Below are 17,833 nucleotides of genomic sequence, written 5' to 3'. Positions count from 1 at the left end.
GTCATGTTAGCATATGCTCCAGCAGATGTTGGCCATGGTCAGGTAGCACACCAACATCTGGCTAAGGTCAAGAGGCAGCTGGTACAACTCCTAGTAGTACTGGCTCCCTCAGGTGGGGGCAAGCATGGGAAGCTGAACCCTCTGTCCAGCATGCCTGGACATATCCACTATGCCTTGATTCAGTGCTGGACCACTAGGAATGGTCATGTTCTTGTAGGTATAGACAGACAGATACACACCACCACAACCCCCAGCACATCCCACACATCCATTGATCCAGATCTTTCATGACATTAACCCCCTCAGAGCAGTTCTGACACTTTCTCTAAAAGCACATTTTCTTTTTATATACCCCAGTGCTTCCACTCACACACTTCCCTGTGAAGGACATGAACTCTTGTGCTCCCTTCCCCACATGTGCAAATGATGATAACCATGTCCTGCTCTTTGTACATTGCTGCTCGGGTTGCCTATGTCTGGTGCACAGTGTGGCCAGAATATGCATGCATAAGCACAGTCTGGTGTTTTTGTATGCATCATATTTATTTACTGTATTGATCTTCTTGGATGGTGTATAGTTATGCACTCACTTGCTCATGTGTGTAAATAACAGTGCCTTGCCCTTTGTACACTTATTTTTTGGTTGGATATGTCTGTTGCACAGCATGAGCAGCCTATGCATGGGTAAGTATGGTCTGGTATTTTTCTGCTTAGCTTTTGTATATTTATATTGTAAATCTATGTGCAGTCTGCTGCCTCTTTACTAATGCCATGGCTTACTGTTTGTCCACCTGGCATGGCCTTCAGCTGTTGACTTCTCCTCTGATTCTTTCTTTGTCTTGGCTACTGCTGTCTGTGGTGTTATAAATTTTGGTCCCTGCAATAGGCTGCTCTTATAACTACTTCCTACCTATAATATTGTGTAAAATATCACACACATTAAGTACTTTTGCGTACATGATACGGTTTTATTTCTGCGCACAACTGGATATATCTATAAAGCAGAACCATGAAATCAGCAGCTGAAACATTTGTTCTGTGATATTTTTGGTTTGTGCTAGGGCATGTTTGTAACTGTGTTTAGTTTTGTAACAAATGATTTATAACTGATGTCATTAGTCAGGGTTACAGAGCATATCCGGTATCACCCCCAAGATGCCCCTCACAAACTGTTGATAGAAGTCATGTGCACCATATGTGGGAGTTATGGAAACATTCTGGATGGCCTGCCCATACATTATAGATGATATCCTCTGCATTAAAGTGCACCTGACAGTAGGAGTGATACCCTTTGCAGTTCACATACCTGTTCACCATATGAGGTCTTTTATTTCAATGTGAGTACAGTCTATGGCCCCCAGTATCTCATGGAAGTGTGATATATTATAAAAATCTCACATGATATTTATTCTCTTCTCTGGGATACATGGGGACCACAAACGGTCCTCCACATGCTGAAATACTCTCAAGGCAGATGCCTGAGGTACCCCACTGTGTCCCCAGAGGTCAGTGAAGGGGTCATTTGTATGTTTGTATTCACTGGGAAAAGTACTCTGTGACTACCACTGGGCTGCAGACTATGCTGACACATGTCCACTATTTGTTGAATGGTGTCCCTCTCCACATGATAATGGTCCACTATATCTGTATCATGGAGGACATGAAATTTTAAGCATGGTTGGCTGAACTGGTACCTCTAAGGGTGACGTAGTGCACCTTCAGCTATAGCACCTGCTATGAGACCCTCTTGCCAACACAAGTTTATAAAAGCTGTGGCAACACCTAACAATGCTCATTACTTTACAGTGCATGAACACAAGCATCTGACAGTGTACAAATCTAAAGTGGGCACAGTATCACTGCACTACATTTAAATGCTTCCGAATCTCTCTGCTTTGTTTTTTCTTCATTAACTTATGCAGCGCATCATTATTTGGTCATTAATCAACATTTCTTAGCACAATGTGATAAATTTTATGAATTTGGCAATTACAGTACAGCAATGAGGAAAGGAGGGACGGTATGCTAGGGGTTCAATGACAACTGATTTAAAAGACTGAAGAGCAAATAAAAATCTTTTTTTTGATGTTTTGCCAAGAATTATTATTTTTTTCACATCTTTATTAAATGCTTACATTCTAATAGTAACATACACATACATTAATAGAAAGAAAAGAAATCATAGCAGATGTTTTCCCATTTTTATGCATTATACATATGTGTTTTCTTTTTAATAGTTTGTTAACAATTATCATTCACTCCCACTTAGATATGTTGCTCATTTCTTGCCTTCCCTTAAACCTCCCGCCACGGACATTAATAGGCATGCACTGTACCCTTTTTCTTTTTATGTAATCTGCTCCTTCCCTTTATGAGGATTCCATCTACAATTCTATCTCCTGTACAGTATTAAGTGCTTAAATTGCTGTTGGTTTAGATTTTCATTTTCTACTAATTGCTTTTGATAGTCAATAGCATTACATTCAGTATTGCATTACCATGTCTGGGCAATTCAGATCCTATGAGAATTCTTATACTGAAGTCAAAAAGCATGCTGAATTTCTGTACCAAATGTTACCTTATGCTGTGCATGGCTTGCATTTTTTCCACTGCATTATATTTGTGGTCTGGTTATAGTAATCTTTTTACTAACATTAGCACTATTCTTTATTACATGTATTCCTGCATACATATACATTCTATTTCTAGAATACTACAGAATTCGTGCATACATACATATATGCCCAGATTTGCATGCTGATTTTTTAACAATCTTGTGTTTCCTGTACTGCCTTTGACTGGAGCTTTGGAAGAAAACAGTTCAGATGGAGTAATCCATTTACTCATTAATAAATATTAAGTAAGTATATAAATAAATAAAGAAATTCTAAATGTGAAAATAATTCCGTAAGTTTTGATGAGCTGATTAGAACAATACCCTATAATTTAAGATATGAAAGCAAGTTTGCTTAAGTTACTGTTTTATTTTTTTACAGTAATGAAATATTTTCATTTGAGAAACACCACCAAATATGTACCAGCATTTGATGGTTTTACAAATGTGTAGTATAGCTGATAAAATTCAAATGAGTTAGCTAACAACTGCATATTATCTAAGTCAGTACTCACTGACACAAGCACTCAGGTCACTCCAGAACAAGTACAAATACGACTCTGTCATTGTCCATGTTGATGTGAATGACCTGAGCCGTACCTTCCTGGACTACATGAAAAGAGACATGGAAGAGCTCTCTGATCACGTAGCCCAGGCCGGTATGACCCTGACCCTGAGTAGCATTCTGCCCTCGCCAAGAATGATACCATGGTATAAAGAAAAAATGATCAATTACAACAATTGGCCAAGTTTCTAGTGTCATTCAAAGGGAATCCAGTGTCTGTCTGCCTGGGATGACATGCTTGACAAGCCACGCTGCTTCGCTAGAGATGGCTTGCACCTGTCACCTTTAGGCTTTCGAATACTGGCCAAGGCTCTTGCCACCTCCATAGTGCCTTTTTTAAGCAAGGCTCAAAAGACAAACTCACCACTGTAAATAGCACAAGTAACAAAAATCTGAGGGTAATACTACTCAATGCCAGAAGTCTAAACCTCGAAATGCACGCACTTGAGGCACTCCTCAGTATGGAGAAAATCGATATATGTGCAGTAACAGAAACCTGGTTTAAGGCTCCAGAGAGCACTGCAGCACTACCAGGCTAGAACTCATACCATACATTTCGGCCACAGAACCCGGACCAAAATACAAATGGCGGGGGGGGGGGGATCCATATTCATCAAGGATACCCATACCTCCAGGTTAGTGGCACAGCACGATGCTTCAGAGATTATCCACATGCAACTAACAACAGGCAAAACTGCAATTCAAATTGTAGCTTGCTACAGATCACCCACCATGTCCCAGGACCCCCATTCCACATTTCTGGAAACACTGGGTAACATAAAGGTCCTACCAAACACCCTAATATTGGGTGATTTCAACTACCCAAACATTAACTGGGAGAACTACTCAAGTACTAACTCCCTTGCCCAACATTTCCTAGAATTTATAAACTCAAATGCCCTGGAACAACTGATCAACACTCCCACCAAAGTTGACAACATATTGGACCTGGTCATCACCAACATGGGCGACCGGTGTTCCACACCAGAGGTCAACCCCTCGCTGGTTAGATCTGACCATAAACAAATCACTTTGGATATTCACATTTCGCCTCCACCGCCGGACAAGGAAACCACCATGAAAAACTTTTTAAAAGCAACCTTCACGTTACTTAAGAAGGAGGTGGAAAGTTTCAAAGCCCCCATGCTAAAGGATAACGCTGTCCAAGCTGAAAAACCCTTTACTAATGCATTCTACAGGCACCTACAAGAATGCATGGATCGTGCTATCCCAAGCAAAAGCAAGACTCACTCCTCCAAGAAAAGGAAACCAGTCTGGTGGACCCCTGCCATAAACAAGCTATACAATAGAAGGAGGAAACTAGTACAGAAAAGAATAAAATCCCAAGATGGGAAGACATCCCTGATCAGTATCAGCAAGAAACTATGATCCCTCATAAAATCATCCAAGGCGAGCTTTGAAGGAAAACTTGCCAAGGACTCCAAAGATAACCACAAGGCATTCTTCAGCTATGTCAAGAATCTAAGTGGTAATGCCCAGATCTGCTCGGAGTTAGTGTAGAATGGCACAAAATACACTGAACCAACCGATATTGCCAACATCATGGCAAATAGGTTCAGTGCAAACTTCACCCCCTCTCACCCCCAAAAGGGTCCATAACCATACCAGAAGAATGTAGAGACCCTGAAATCACAGACACTCAGGTTAAAATAGCCCTTTTCAAAGCCAAAAACACAGCATCAGTGGGACCAGATGGTGTCCCAGGCTGCATCCTACACGAGCTCAAAGACAAACTAACCCCTCACCTAAACACACAGTTCAAACCCAGACTCTCCACAGGCTACGTACCCTTAGAGTGGTGCACAGCAACAGTTATTCCACTCCACAAAGGTGGAGCCACAACAGACCCCGGGAACTATCGCCCTATAAGCCTGACTAGCTTGGCCTGCAAGGCTATGGAGCGCATCATCATGGAAGTCATTAACAGAGACATTGGGAACCTTCAAACACTGGACTCTACCCAGTTTGGCTTTGTTAAGGGCAGATCATGCCTCCTAAACCTGGTGGACTTCTTTAAGACAGTTACCAAAGCTATAGATGAGGGAAAGGTGGTACACACAGCCTACCTAGACCTTGCAAAGGCCTTCGACACCATTACCCATTCTGGTATTATAGACAAGCTCACCAGCCTGAACATAAACCCCTATGTCACAAGATGGGTTGCCAGTTGGCTCATGGACAGAACCCACATGGTGAGAGTTGTGGGAGCTAAGTCTGAGTCTAAACCAGTTACAAGTGGCATTCCCCAGGGCTCAGTCCTAGGACCCCTCCTGTTCGGCATATACTTCTCAGAGGTACAGACAAGCACAGGAGGACTATGGCTGACCATGTTTGCAGATGACTGCAGACTAGGGGCTATAATTGACTCACTGACTGACACAGACATCCTCCAAAAGGGTCTCATTGAGATGGATACCTAGTGTCAAAATTATGGCCTCAAGCTAAATGCCAAAAAGTGCATAGTTATTCCCTTTTGAAATAACAAAGTACCCACAAACTACCACATAGGTGGTAGTCCCCTAAATACGGAAAATGTAATAAGGGATCTGGGGACCCAAGTAGACAGTAATCTCTCCTTTGATAATCACATTGCCAAAGTGGTTAGAAAATCCTTCTATGTGGCCCACCTAATCACAAAAGGGTTTGCATCCAGATCAAAAGAGGTCATTGTGCCCCTCTACTCATCACTCATCAGACTCATCATAGAGTCCAATGCTCCATTTGGGATGTACCTTACAAGACACCTGCAACAGCTGGAAAGACAACAGAAGTACCTCACCAAGAGGATCACTGGCCTCAAACAGATGCCCTATGCAGCTCGACTGAAGAAACTCCAGCTGTACTCGGTTGCATACCGCCTGCTCAGAGGTGATCTCTGCCTGACATATAAGGCCATGTCAAACCCAGAATTGATGGACATGCTCCACTTAAAGAAAACCTTATCCCCTCAAGCCACACGCTCTAGGGATCTAAACCTCACCACAGCAATAAATAGGACGTGCTAGAGGGATAGATTCCTGTCTCAGAGACTTTCCATGCTTTGGAACAAGATTCCAATCTTCATTAGGCAGAGCTCCTCGCTAGCACTCTTCAAGAGAAACCTTGATGAGTGGCTGGGAAACAGAAAGTTTACTCCAGGGATCACTTCAGTGGCTCTGCTGGACAGAGGCACAGGGAACTAATCTAAGGGGGCTTCGAAAGGCAACACATTCTGGCTAGGCTTATAAATGCCTTCGGGCAGATAGCCTAGTACCTACCTATGAACCTATGAACCTATGTAACCATGAAAGTAATCACTCTGTGTTTAAATAAATCATGTCTGCTTCAATGCAGTGCTCTAAAGCTATGTGCTTTCTTATTGCAACCTAATGGAAATTAGCATATTTTACTAATGAAATTGCATCATACCTAATATCTTATAAATACCCAGAGCAATTTGTTTTTGCCTTTGAACACTTCCAGTGGTTAAGTAGCATTATGTTTTTGAGGATATGATGCCTTTGACTTTCATATTAGAAATTAAATAACAAAGAAAGTTCCATCACTAACTGAAACTCGGCAGGCTCTATAGTGAATTGAAGACTAGAGCTTGCTTTTAACCTCTGATATTACATTACACAGTAATTCAGAGCTTTCAACAGAAAGTCAAAATGTCAGACCTGCAAGAGGTTGATCATGAATGTATCTAAAGCATGTCAGTTTTAAGGTATATAGACGTGTTTAATCAATAGCAAAAGTGCAAATTTGAATTTTCTCATCATTATTTGCTCCAGAGCCTTTATCTTTTTCCAGATGCCTAACACACACAGTTTTCCCATAATATGCACACACACACGCACACACGCACACACACACACACACACACACACACACACACACACACACACACACACACACACACACACACACACACACACACACACACACGGCATGCATACATGACAACACATCACACTGCAGATATCAGAAGCAGTAAACAAAGAACTAGATGAACCCTGACATGAGCAAATTTAAAACCTTCCTAAATAGACCTGTGAGAGATTACTGAATAAAGATATTTGGGTTTCTCAGAAATATTAAAGAAGTCATGAAACAGTAACATAAATGCAACTTAGATTTTTTTGGTGGAAAGATTTAATTTATGGTTGTGAGGGTGTGATTTCAGAAACAATTGCTAAATTAAATTTTAAATAATGGGCCAGATTTACGAAAGCTTCATGGAGTGCAAGAAGAGTGTAGGAGCTCACAGAGGCAATATTTCTGCCGTGCGATCCAGGTACAGCCAGCAGGGGCGTGCACGAGAGCTGATAAAGCTACTCTTGCACGGACAACGTCATGGTATGCAAATTACCTCATTTGCTGCTGAAAGTTATGCAAATGAGGTAAATTTGCAATCCAGGAAAACACTAACCTGTCCGTGGACGATTAGTGTTATCTGCAGAAATGTACTCCGTTGGTAACGGAGTACCATTCTGCAAATAGCTAAACGGAGCTATGACAGCTCCAGATAAAGGATGCATACAGTTCAGGATGCATACAGTTGAGGAAGCATGCCAATGGTCAAATATAAGGCTATTGGCATTTATAAATGTTTAAAATGATTAAAATCTAACTTTTTTTTCTCCGATGTTTAAGTGCAGCAGCATGCAAACGTGTGGCGCTTTAAAAAACAAGAAAATTATTTAAAAATAGCCATTTTCACTAAAAAGCTTATCCTGCTATGCAGGTGAATGGCAGGCTTAAGACAATATGGCCATTGAGTACTGCTTGCGAAGGGGGGAAGCTCAGTGTGAAAGATGTGACCATGCATTAGTAGGCAATCCTATGCAAATGAGGATAAAGATAGTGAATCCCAATTTTCTCCAGCATGTGAGCCATGTCCCAAGAGTGTAAGTGTAGGAGTAGGTGAGTAGTAGTATTGTAGAATATAGGTAACATCATGAGGGTGTGTGTCAGAAAGGCTGTAAGCTAATTGGAGTACAGTGTCTTTTGTTTGCCCTGAGTTGCTCAGGATTGCAAGAGGCATGTCTACAGTTGTCCTTTTTGAAAACCAGAAACCAAAGGTGCACACCGTGAAAATATCTGAAATTTCTTGCAAACGTGCACACAGCGTATGTGCACATGTGTGCTCGTTTGCACGGCGCTGCCCCGGGTGGAAACAGATAGGGAAAAGGAAGGAAAAGAAGTAGTAGGAAGTTAACCAAGGAGAACTAGCAGAGCTGCCAGGTGAAATATATCAGAATAAGCTAATTACACTGGCAGCAGACTAGCCCAGCCCAGCACTTTAAACTCTGCAAACAGCATTCTTCCCTGTTTTTCCCAAGAACTCTGCAACACTGCAGTATACAAAGAGGGAAAGCTTAAAAAGCTTACGTCAGACAAAATGTTAGGGGCTGCTCTTGCTATCATAAACCAACATGTGCAAGGTGCTGAGGGTGGTGATGTTGTGAATGCTGCTGAGCAACCCACAGTGAGGAGACAGAGAAGAGTATACAGACCCAGGGTAACCTACCAGGGGCTACATGAGCTGGAGATAGTGGAGCGTTATAGGGTGGACTGAGACCTCCTGCAGCAAATTGTTGAGCTGTGCAGGCCACACCTCATACACAGAACCAACAGAGGGGAACCCATCCCAGTGGAAATCAAGGTATGTGTTGGCATAAGAATACTAGCAACAGGTACCTTCCAGAGACCAACCGGTGATATGATGGGGATTTCACAGGCATCAGCATCCAGGGTACTGCACCAGTTCCTGGATGCCATGTCAGCACATGTCGATGAGCACGTATATTTCCCCAATTCCCGTGAGGCATTGGCCAGCAATATGCGTCTTTTCCATCAAATAGCAGAATACCCTGAGGTAGTGGGTGGAATAGACTGCACGCACATACACATCAAAGCACCACCCGGTGAGTGGGGTAGGGTCTACATCAACCACAAGGGCTTCCCCTCCATTAACTGCCAGGTTGTGTGCGATGCCCAGGGCATAATAATGAATGTGTGTGCTGGCTGCCCTGGAAGCTATCACGAGTCCCACATCTGACTTCTGACGCAGCTGTACCAGAGATTTGCCAATGGGGACATCCCTGATGGTCATCTAGTGGGGGATGCTGGGTACGCACTGGAGCTGTGGCTGATGACACCCATCAGAAATGCACACACACCCGAACAAGAACTCCATAATAAGGCACACGCACAAACAAGAAACATAATTGAGCATGTGTTTGCGATGCTCAAGTCACGGTTCCGGTACCTGGACACATTTGGTGGAGCCTTGCAGTACTCACGAACTACATGTACCCAAATTGTCATGGTATGTGCCATGCTACACAATATGATCCCGCAGAAACTGCAGCAGCAGGAACAACATGGGGCAGGGCCAAACAGCCCCCCACCATTGCCAAGGCCTGCACAGGCACAGCGTGACTCAGAGGAGGAACAACCTTAGCCTGCCCCAGTAGGCAGAAGGAGGCTTGCCCAGTATGCCCTGGCCTTAGCAAAGAGGCAACCCATAGCACATACACTGACTCAGTAGGAATACTGGAAATGACACCTCTCTCTGACTCGCACATACAGTAAAAGGGATGCCTAACTTGACACTACCTGTTATCAAACATGTATAGGGAGTGTAATATGTGCATCCAGCATAGGCAGCCCTGCAGCACCACCTGAGGCATGAGTCCCTATTTTAAGCAATATAAAGCACTGCTAAGCAAATTTTACCAGTATTGACCATATTTAAATGCAATTCCACATAGCTGCGCACTGCGATAACCAGCACAACTTTGGGCAACGTCGGACAAAGTTGGGCAATGTTGGGCAAAGTCGAGCAAAGTTGGGCAAAGTCGGGCAAAATTGAGCAAAGTCTGGTAAACACGCTCACACCTGCTTTACTGTTCCTTAATCAGTCAGGTCTGCCCAGAAGGAAAATAAAAAGCAGTGATAGGGCTCGAACTCAGGATACTGTGCACTATAGTCACAGTACTGAACCACTAAGCCATGACACCATTTCACTGGCACAGACACAACTTAAGTCACTCACACATACCAGTTGTGGGGGGGTCACATACCTAACAGTCACAACCAGCAGGACAATTGTAGACAAACGCAAACACAAACAAATGCTGTATCATGCCCTCTGAAGAGTCATATGAGTAACTTCCCCCCAGGCCTATGCAGACAGATAACAGCAGGCCAGGCAGTGTGATGTGGGCTGAGTAGGCTATAAAGTCACAAACTAATATGCATGTAATTGGAAGCTAAGGTCTGTAGTACAGTGGTATGCCTCAAGCCAGTACGATAGGCAACAGTACAGACTGAAATGGAGTACCTGACATAGCAGTGCAGGCCTAGCAAATGTGTATAAGTGTCAGGTGTACCCCTCATCCTATGTACACCCACAGTAACAATCAGGTGTGCCCCCCTGGGTAGAAATGTACAAATAATAGCTGTCCCCCCTGTATGTAGAAATGTTGATAAGTCAAGTGATAATTGACTCATGGAAGCCCTGCAGGCACAGCATGCTTCCTGTCAATGTACAACACAAAGGTGAGCCCTGAAGTAAAAACCAACTTGATTTTTCACACACATATAGTATATATGCCCATAGTGGGATGCTCACACACTTAAACAAATTTAGCAAATTTCACTCAGCAACATACTGAAACGTCATACTGGGCATGCTCACACACTTAGGCCATGTCTGAGTACAGCAGTGGGCCACACATATCTGGCAGTTGCAGTTCTTACTTCAGACACTTGTCACTATTCACCAATCTGCCTTGCGCACACAGTGATATGAAAACAGACCCATATAATATATTGGACCCCTGTCATAATCAAACTATGTACTACAAGTACTTAAGTTGTTCAAAGAAAGTGAAAATCCAAAGAAGATCAATAAATCTCAAATCAGTATCATCAAGAAACAATGAGCACTCCTAACATTATCCAAGCCATTTTCTGGCAAAAATATTACCAAAGAGTCCATAGAAAACCATGAAGCTTTATTTCGCTATGTCATAAATATCAATGTAAACTCATATATGTTCTGAGTCAGTGAAAAGTGTAAATGAATACATGTACATGACTGACATTGCCAACATCTTGTCAGACAGGTTTATACATATTTACCCTCCTCTCACTGACAAAAGGGCCCATTACCATACCTGGAGATTGTGAAAACCTAGAAATCACATATACAATGGTTAAACAGCTCTATCCAAACCTAAAAACATGGCTTCTATGGGATGACATGGTTTCCCTGGCTGTGTCATATGTGGACTCCAAAACAAACAGACCCTGCACCTGAACAGTCTGTTGAGACTCACCCTCTGTACAGGATATGGAACTGTTGAATGGGTTACAGCAACGTTTGGCACACTCCACAAGTGTTGGTGCACAACAGACCATGGGAACTATTGTCTTATAAGTCTAATAAGACTGATCTGCAAGGCTATGGAGTCCATCATTATGGAACTCATAAACAGAGCTATTGGGAGCCTACAAACACCCAACCCTACCCATTTTGGTTTGGTCAGGGGCAGATCATGGTTCCTAAACCTGCTAGACAGTTTTCAAGGCAGTCACCCAGGACATACATCAATGAAATGAGCTCCACATGGCCTACATAGACTTTGAAAAACCCTTTTCCAACATCCCACACACATGCCATATCCACAAAATCAACAACCTGTGCATAAACACGTATGTCATCTGATGGATTGCCAATTGGGGCACAGATAGATCCCACATGGTAAGAATTGTGGTCTCCTGTTCAAGCTAACAACTGCTGTCCCCCATGGCTCAGTCCTGGGACCCCTCCTGTCTGGTGTATACTTTTCAGAAATACAGTCAAACACATGAGGGCTATGGTTAGCAAAGTTTGTTGATGACTGCAAAAGGGTTGTCATAATCGATGTTTGGGACAACAGAGACATCCTTAAAAATGGTCTCAGTCAGACAGATGTGGTGTCAAAATTATGGTCTCGAGCTACAGTCATACAAATATCACATATGTGCCAACACCCTAAATATGGAGGTAATAATATGGGATCTATGGACACATGTGGATAGTCATCTCTACTTCCAGAAACACATTCCCAAAGTGGTTAGAAAATCATGCTATGTGTTCCCACAAATTGCCAAGGTCTTTGCATGTAGGTCAAAGGAGGTTCCCTCTACTCATCAGTCATCAGACCCATCAGAGAGCATCATGGCACACTTGAGATGAATCTGACTAGGTACCTTTAGCAGCTGGAAAGACCACTAGTAGTACCTCAACAAGAGGATTACTGGCCTCAAACAGTTGCCCCATGCAACAAGACTGAATATAACTCAATCTGTACTCTGTTTTATACTGTCTACTTAGGCGATCTCTGCCCAACAGACAGGTCCATGTCCAATGCAGAACTGATGTACATGCGCTATCTGAAGTAAACCCAAGCTCACTGTGCCACATGCTCTAGGGATATCATCACAACAATAAATAGAACATGTTGGAGGGATACATTACTAACTCACAGACTTCCCTTGCTTTGAAACAGGCTTCCAACCTATATTAAGCTGAGTCCCTAACTGACACTCTTCCAGAGGAGCCTTGATGAGTGTATGTGAAACTGAACTGTCACACCATGGATCACTTCATCAGCTCTACTACACAGAGGCCTAGGGAACTAACTCCATGTGTGGTGATAGCTGCACACTCTGGCCATACTATATATATATATATATATATATATATATATGTAGGGGGAACACAGTATAATAAGCCAAAGATGGATGGGCAGAGATGTGTGTAAGAGGGTGACCATGACAGGGAGCCATCCGGGACTGTCCCACCCAGCACACATCCCAATGGCACAAAAGATATGAGGTGCACATCTCACCCACTGTACATAACAGCCACCAGTATCTGTAATCATTACAGTGTATGTGGCCCATGTGCCTGCTGTACAACATGACTGTACAATGAAGTACACATCTACTATCTGTAGACATGTACCTGTCACATAGGTTCATAGGTATGTAGTAGACTATCTTCACGAAGGCATATATCAGCCTAGGCAAGTTGTGCAGCTTTCACCACCCCATTGGGTAGTCTCCCAAGCCCTAGTTCTAATAGTTAGTACCCTAAGCCCCTTTCTAGTGGGGCTGCTGATGTGATGCTTGGCATGAATTGTCTGTTTCCCATCCACTCATCAAGGTTCCCATTGAAGAGTGTCAGCGAGAGGCTCTGTCTGATGTACATTGGAACTCTGTTCCACAGTAAGGCAAGTGTCTGGGATGGTACTCTATCCCACCAGCATGTTGTATTCATTGTTGTGATGAGGTTTGTATCCCTGGAGTGTGTAGTGTGACTCAATTTTGTTATCCGTAGATTGAGCATGTTCAACAGTTATGTTTTGGACATTGCTCTGTATGTTAGGCAGAGTGTGCCTCTGAGTAGGCGGTACACAACGGAGAACATGTTTAGTTTTACCAGTTGTGTTGCATAACACAACTGTTTGAGGCCAGTAATCCTCTTGTTGAGGTACCTCTGTGGTCTCTACAGCTGCTGGATATGCTTAGTCAAGTACATTGAAAATGGTGTATTGTACTCAATGATGAGTCTGATGACTTAAGAGTAGAGTGCCACCCCTACCTCTTTTGATCCTGATGCAAACCCTTTGTTGTTTAGGTGGGCCACATAGGATTTCCCAATCACTTTGGCAATATGGTTGTCAAAGGAAAGATGACTATCTACTTGTGTCCCCAGATCCCTTATTACCTTGTCAGTTTTAAGGGGGTAACACCTATGTGGTAGTTTGTGGGTACTTTGTTTTCACCAAAGGGGATTATTATGCATTCTTCCACATTGAGCTTGAGGTCATGATTCTGACACCACACATCTGTCTCATAGAGTCCCTTCTGGAGAATATTTGTGTCATCCGGGGAATCTATTATGGCAAACACTTTACAGTTCTTAGCAAACTTAGTCAACCACAACCCTCCTGTGTTGGCATGTACTTTTGAGAAGTCTATACCAAACAGGAGGGACCCCAGGACTGAACCCTGGGGGACACCAGTTGTTACCGGTGTAGAGTTTGACATGTAGCCAGCAACTCTTAATTTGTGAGATCTATCTGTGAACCAGTTTGCAATCCATCTTGTGACGTATGGATTCATGCCCAGGTTGGTGAGTTCATCTATGATACCTGACTGGGGAATGGTGTCAAATGCCTTAGCGAGGTATAGGTAGACTGTGTGGAGCTCATTTCAATCATCTGTAGCCTGGGTAACTGTCTCATAGAAATCCACCAAGCTCAGGAGGCGTGATCTGCATTTGACGAAGCCAAACTGGGTGTGCTCAACTGTGTGAAGGTTCCCAATGTCTTTATTGTTGACTTCCATTATGATTGGCTCCATTGCCTTGCAGATCAGACTCGTCAGGTTCATAGAGCATGAATGCAAAGGGTCTTTTGTGGCCCCACCCCTGTGGAGTGGAAAGAACATTGCTGTTCAACATTCTATGGGTACATATCCTGTAGAGAGTATGTAGAGAGAGGTGTAGGTATCCTTGATGAATATGAATACATCCCCACCCTATGTGCTATGATCCAGGTTCTGATGCTGGAAGGCATGGAATGAGTAGTATCCTGGTAGTGCTGGTGTGCTCTCTGGAGCCTTGAACTAGGTTTCTGTTACTGTACAGATATCAATATTCTCCATACTGAGAAGTGCCTCGAGTGTGTGCGTCTGGAGGCTGAGACTTCTGGCAATGAGTAGCATTTAGCTCACTTTGTGGTTATTTGTGTTGTTTACAGTGTTTGGTTTGTCCTGAGTGACCAGTGTTCCACACCTGGAGTTAATGCCTCATTGGTCCAATCTGACCATAAGCTAATCACCATACATATCCACATTCTGCCCCCACCCTCCATTAAGGAAAACATGTTAAAAATTTTCTACAAAGACAACTTCATGCTTCTTAAGACAGAAGTGATGAACTTCAGGACAGCCATGCAGATGGACAATACAGTTACGACTACTGAATCCTACACAATTGCACTTTATAAACACTTACATGAGTGCATCGATCGTGCTATCCCAAACAGAACCAAGACACTATCCTCCAAGAAAAGGAAGCCAATGTGGTGGTCCCCTGCCATAAACAAACTGCACAAAAGAAGGAAGAAACTGTTGCAAAAGAGGGTAAAACCCATGAGTGGAGGAGCTCCCTGGTCAGCCTCAGTAAGAAGCTGTGATCCCTATTAAAATCCTCCACAGCTAGTTACAAAAACAAAATCGCCACTGATGTTAAAGACAACCACAAAGCATTCTATAGCTATGTCAAGAATCTCAATGGCAACACTCAGATCTGCTCTGAGTTACAGCACAATGGCACTAAATATACAGAACCAACTGATATTGCCAACATCCTGGCAGATAGGATCAGTGCTAACTTTACCCCCCTCTCACCCATGAAAGAGCCCATTTCTATACCGGAAGAATGCAATGTTGCTGTCATCACGGCTGCACAGGTAAAAAACACTCTCCAAAGCCAGGGACACAGCATCCATGGGACCAGATAATATCCCAGTCTGCATTCTACATGAACTACAGAACAAACTGGCACCACACCTAAGTAGCATGTTCAATCATCACCTCACCTCAGGCTTTGTGCCTGCTGAATGGCGCACAGTGATGGTTATCCCACTACACAAGGGGGGAGCCACCACGGACGCCGGGAACTAGCACCCCATTAGCCTGATGAGCCTGGTTTGCAAGGCCATGGAACGTATCATCATGAAATTATAAACAAAGACATTGGTAATCTCCAAACTCTGGACCACAACCATTTTGGGTTTGTAAAAGGCAGATCATGTCTCCTAAACCTGATAGACTTCTTCAAAGCAGTCACCAAAGCCATAGACAAGGGTAAGGTGGTTCATACAGCCTATCTAGATCTTGTCAAGGCTTTCAACACCATCCCCCACTTTGGAATTATAGATAAACTCACTAAACTAGGTATAAATCCCTATGTCACAAGATGGGTTGCCAACTGGCTCACTGACAGAACCCACACTGTGAAAGTAGCAGACTCCAAGTCCAACTTCAGACCAGTGACAAATGGAGTACCACAGGGTTCAGTCCTGTGTCCTGTCCTGTTTGGTATCTACTTCCCTGAAGTACAGGCTAACACAGAAGGTCTTTGGCTAATGAAGTTCCCAGATGACTGCAAACTAGGAGCCATAAACTAAACTACTAACGATATGGACATCCTACAAAAGGGCCTCACTGAGACAGATGCCTGGTATCAAAGCCATGGCCTCAAGCTCAATGCCAAAAAGTGCATTGTCATCCCCTTTGGTAAAAACTCTGTACCCATGAACTACAACATAGGCGGTAGTATACTTAACACTGAAAGTGTGATAAGAGACCTTGGGACATAGGTGGTCAGTAGACTCTCCTTTGATAATCACATCGCCACAGTAGTCAGGAAATCATTGTACGTGGCACACCTCATCACAAAAGGTTTCTCATGCAGAAAAAAAGAGGTCATTGTTCCCCTCTACTCATCACTCATTAGATCCATTATAGAGTACAACACCCTTTTTGGTATGTACCTCACAAGACATCTACAACAACTGGAAAGCCCGCAGAAATACATCACAAAGAGGATTAGCGGCCTCAAATACATGCCCTACACAGACCGTCTCAAAACAGTCCAGCTTTACTCTGTCGCATATCGCCTACTCAGAGGTGATCTCTGCCTAACATACAAAGCTATGTCAAACACAGAGCTGTTGGACATGCTCCACTTAAAGAAATCCCAATTTCTCCGAGCTTCGGCCCCAAAACCCAGACAGAAATACAAAAGGAGGGGGTGTATCCATTTTCATAAAGGATACCCACACCTCCAGGTTAGTGGCACAGCACGAGGCCTCGGAGACCATCCAAGTGCAGCTAACAGTGGGCAAAGCTGTTTATCAGATCGTCGCCTGTTACAGATCACCTACCTTGTCTCAGGACCCTCACTCAGTATTCCTGAGAACACTGGAAAATATAAACGTCCTGCCAAACACCATGATATTAGGAGATTTCAACTACCCAAACACTGACTGGGAGAATTACTCAAGTACAAACCTTTTTGCCCAATGCTTCCTAGAGTTTATAAACTCAAATGTCCTGGAACAGCTGGTCACCACATCCACCAGAGGTGACAACATACTGGACCTGATCATCACCAGCATGAGGGATCAGTGTTCCACACCAGAGGTAAACCCCTCGCAGGTAAGATCAGATCATAAAGTAATCACACTGGACAGCCACATCCAGACCCCACCCCCAGTCAAGGAAACCACTGTGAAAAACTTTTCAAAAGCAAACTTCACATCTCTCAAGACTGAAGTGGAAAGTTTCAAAGCCCCCTTGCTACAGGATAATGCTATCCAATCCACAGAATCCTTTACAAGTACATTATATGAGCATCTACAGGGATGCATGGATCGAGCCATCCCGAGTAAAACCAAGACTCACTCCTCCCAAAAGAGGAAACCAGTTTGGTGGTCCTTGGCCATAAATAAGCTATACAACAGAAGGAGGAAACTACTACATGATAGAGCAAAATTCCAAAAAGGAAAGGCATCACTGAT

This window comes from Protopterus annectens, chromosome 4.part1, assembly GCF_019279795.1.
Source record: "Protopterus annectens isolate FY-2018-M chromosome 4.part1, PAN1.0, whole genome shotgun sequence".
Classification (NCBI taxonomy): Eukaryota; Metazoa; Chordata; order Ceratodontiformes; family Protopteridae; genus Protopterus; species Protopterus annectens.
The sequence above is the reverse complement of the archived record's forward strand: the minus strand, read 5'-3'. Positions refer to the sequence as shown.